The 4,139-nt window shown below is 47.6% G+C and overlaps 1 protein-coding gene and 1 non-coding gene across 2 annotated transcripts in view; both read left to right on the top strand.

The window, feature by feature from the left end:
- NLRP1 (NLR family pyrin domain containing 1) overlaps positions 1–4,139 on the top strand; it is a 58,776-nt gene that overhangs the window by 34,394 nt on the left and 20,243 nt on the right. The window lies entirely within an intron of this gene.
- On the top strand, positions 3,850–3,978 carry LOC115870606. The gene has a single exon (XR_004046794.1). It is a non-coding gene; the product is annotated as a small nucleolar RNA SNORA71 (small nucleolar RNA).

Genomic DNA, 4,139 nt, shown 5'->3' with positions numbered 1-4,139 from the left:
CCTTTGTCTGATGTGTCATTGGTAAAGATGTTTTTCCAGTGTGGGCTCTTATTACTCTCTTGGCAAAGTCCTTCAAGGTGCACAGGTGTTTTATCTTCAGTAATCCCACTTGTCAATTTAGGCTTCCTCTGTCCAATAGCTTGTGTATTCCCTGCACCAGAATTCTTAGGTTTGTCCCAATTTTTTCATTGATGGCCCTAATAGTTTGGGGTTTTACCTTGAGGTCTGTGATCTACCTTCTATTTATTCTTGTGCATGGAGTGAAGTGAGGGTCTTGTTTCAATTTTTATTGCAGGTAGATATCCATTTTTTCCAGCATCACTTGTTGAAAAGAGCATCCGATTCCCATTCGATATTTTTGGGGCCCTTCTCGAAGATCAGTTGTCTGTATGCTGTTGCCTTTATTTCTGTTCTTTTCCATTGGTCTGAGTATCTGTCATTGTACCAATTCCATGTTCTTCCGACCACTGCGGCTGTACAATAAGTCTTAAGGTCAGGTAAAGCAATAAAGCCCTCCTACTTTGTCCTTCTCCTTGGGGAGTTCTCTGCTAATCCTGGGCTTCTTCCCTCTCCATATGAAGTTGGCAGTCAGTTTTTCCAATTTCTTGAAAAAAGATGTTGACATTTTCATCAGGATAGCATTAAATTTATATAGTGCTTGGGTAGGATTAACATCTTTACTACATTGGTTCTTCCAGTCCACGAGCATGAGATATTCCTCTGTTTGTGGAGGTCACTTTTGGTTTCTTCTAAGAGTACTCTATAGTTATCCTCGAACAAATCTTTTGGGGTTTTTTTGTTTGTTTTGTTTTTTGGTTAGGTATCTCCCTGTATACTTCAATTTGTGCTTGGCTATTGTGAAGGGTACTACCTTTTTTATCTCCTCTTCCATGATCTTGTCTGGTGTATATAGTAATCCAATAGACTTCTGTTTGTTGATCTTCTATCCTGCCACTCTGCCGTATTCCTGTACATATCGCTACCAGCACTCCTCTTTTGGAACTTTTAAGGTTTTCAATATATAAAATCATATCATCTGTGAATAATGGAAGTTTTACCTCTTCTTTCCCCAGATGAATTCTTTTCATGTCTTTGCTTTGCCTTATGTTGTTAACTAGGACTTCTAGTACGGTGTTGAATAAAAGAGGGGACAAGGGCCATCCTTGTATGGTCCCCTTTTCCTGTGGGAATGTTTTTGTCTTTTCTCCATTGACTACTACATTGGCGGTTGTTTATTTTAAAATATGGCTTGAATTATATTAAGGAATTTTCCTTCCATTTCTACCTCAAGACTATAACTCTTTATGGGAATAGAAAGCCTTGTGTTTCTCCCACAGAGCTGCTGGTGGTCTCGAACTGCTGACCCTGTGTTAGCAGCCCAGTGAGTAACCTGCAAATTCTTCTGTGCCTTGGTGATCTTCACATGGCACCTCTTAGCCCATATTTGTGCATTTTTGTCTCTGGATCGGATCTGTAACTTAGAAATTATTGTGTTTAAATTATTTTTTAACTTATTAGATAAATAAAAGCTTTATTAATAAAAATATAAGCTACAAAGTGCGAAGAAGCTTTAACATCAAAGTCACAGCTTCCGAATCAAAACCCAAATTCACTGCCATCGAGTCCATGCCAACTGTAGAACAGGGTGGAACTGTCCCTGTGGGTTTCCAAGACGGTAACTCTGGATGAATGTAGAAAGCTCCATCTTTCTCCCAAGCAGTTTTGAACTGCTGACCTTATGGTTAGTGGCCCAACACATAACCACTATGCCGCTAGGGCTTCTTAAGTCATCGCAAGCAGGTGGCAATCCAGAATTGACAGAGGCTGCAACCATCTGGACTCCCCTGTCATACAGGGCATGTTCACAGGTGGAGGGGGTCACCTTGTTCCCTCTCCTCACCAGGGATCACGAGAGGCCCCCCATTCAAGGGGAGGTGTACAAGCTGGTCCTTTCAGGGAGGTCAAAGTGCCCAACGTGTGGAGGGTCTCAGGGAAAGACTGTTTCTCTCTCTGGATGGGTGCCATCCACAGCAGGGGCAGAGCTGTGGTTTTTCCGGTCTGCCCTGTTATCCTCTTGGTAGAGAAGGTTCTGTTGGCTTCTGTCTGAGGGCCCACTAGTCCTTCTCGGCTTTTCTGTGGCTCTGTTGTCAGTCCCCAAAGCCTTTCTGGCAGCTCCCAGTCAGGAAGTGGAGCAGCAAAGGTTTTAGCAACATGTGGCATCAAAAACCGGAGATCTCCCATCTGCAGCTGTGACTGAAGACCCAGATCCCAGCTCCTGACCAGCTCAGGAACCACAAGGCACCAGGCTCTCCATTCTCCTTATCCGCCAAGATCAGAGTAGCTGTTCTGGATTACTCCAAGACGTGCTTACATTTGGGACACGCCTCACTGATGGGACACCCCACACTAGTAGGACACCCCACATTGGTATGGCCTCACTAACATGACATTAGATTGCATTGTGGAAAGTGATTACAATTAATGACATCAACTGATATGGGGCTTAGAATCCCAACACGTAGTTGGTGGGGGAGGGGTATAATTCATGATGAGAAGATGACCTAATGGGAAAGGGATCCTTTGATCCCAACACGGTTTCATGCAGGGGAAGTGTCCAGGAGTGGAGCGTGCTGGTTAGGGTGGGGGTGGGAGGAGAGATGCCCACAAGGGGGAGACAAAGACAATGAGAAAGCCTTGGGAAAGCACACACACACACACACACACACACTGGAGCCCTCCCCAGACATCCTAGGGAGCTTCAAAAAGAGCATGGGATGGAAAATTAAACGATAATGGAATTGTTCCATGAATGTTTTAAGCCACCTTGTGTGCATGGGCTTAGGAACCAGCCCCAGTGCAGAAGTGCCCCTCTTCTACCCAGGAGATAAATACATTTCACCACTTGTCTGTCCACCACCACCCCCGACCTCCCCCCCCCACCCCCCCACCACCTCCACACACACCAAGTTCCCTACTGCCTAACCTGAAATGGAAGGAAAACAGAAACCTAGGCTTAAGAGAATCCATGCATGCATTATGGACCCACTGTGTCTCAAACACTACTTGAGGCTCTGAAGATACACCAGTGAACAAGAGAGTCAATGGCCCCACCCTCCAGGAGACAGACACACAGTTTATCCCATGGGCCTGTGCCTGGGGCCACTGTGGGCACAGTGGCAGCCCTACTTGACCCCATCCCAGGGAGCTGGGCTGAGCCCCACAGAGGGTCGGCTTCTCACAGAAAAAGTGCTTAGCTCTTTGGAGAAACGAAGCGGAGGGCAAGAGTCTGCAGCAGCGCCACTCAGCACTCAGCAGAGCTCCTCAAAGGGTGCTCGCTGGGCCACGAGGTGGTGGAAATGCAAGCTCCCAGGCCCCACCCCAAAGCTGCGCAATCAGAATCTGTGGGCAGGGCCCAGGAATCTGTATGTTAACAAACCTTCCATGTGGTTTTGAAGCACGTCCAGTTCAATCACTGCTGGTCTAGAGACGGAGTGAGTCTCTGGGTGGTACAAGCCATCAAGGAAGTGACTGCTAGTCCAAAGGGGAGTGGCTCCTACCCACCAGAGTCATCTCAGCATAAAGGCCAGCCAATTCGCTTCCAAAAGGTCAGAGACCTAAAAGCCCTATTATAGATCGGCTCCACTGAGCCCACGTAGGGGCACCACGAGTCAACAATGACTCCGCTCAAGAATTGACAACCGGCGGGTCTCATTTTTCTTGTTTGTTGTTTTGGCGTGGAGTTTGGGTTTTGGTCTAGAGATGAGTGAGCAGGGAGCGTGGCATGGGCAGGGCTGGGGTGGACAAGGTCCCAGCAAAGCCTTTAGGGTGGCATTAAGAACTTTTCATTCGACCTGCATTTGAAAGTGGCCTCGGACTGCCCGTGTCCTGGTCATCAACGATGCAGGGAGAGCGATTGCGGACAGCCGTTTCCCGTGTTTGGAGGGTTCGGCATACCTGTCCCTGCGGTGCTTTCACACAGTTCTACTTCTCTCCTGCCAACACCTCCCGGCCCCGGAGCATCGGGGGCCATTGGGAGCCGAGAAGAATTCTGTGGTGACGGCGGAAGCCTTTCCAAGAGAGAAAGCTTCGTGGAGCACCGCTCCCTGAGCAGTGGATCATTGAAGCAGACTCCACGGAGA

The sequence above is a fragment of the Echinops telfairi genome, unplaced genomic scaffold, assembly GCF_000313985.2.
Source record: "Echinops telfairi isolate 266 unplaced genomic scaffold, ASM31398v2 ScPeMD7_2010;HRSCAF=2546, whole genome shotgun sequence".
Classification (NCBI taxonomy): domain Eukaryota; kingdom Metazoa; phylum Chordata; class Mammalia; order Afrosoricida; family Tenrecidae; genus Echinops; species Echinops telfairi.
The sequence above is the reverse complement of the archived record's forward strand: the minus strand, read 5'-3'. Positions and strand labels throughout refer to the sequence as shown.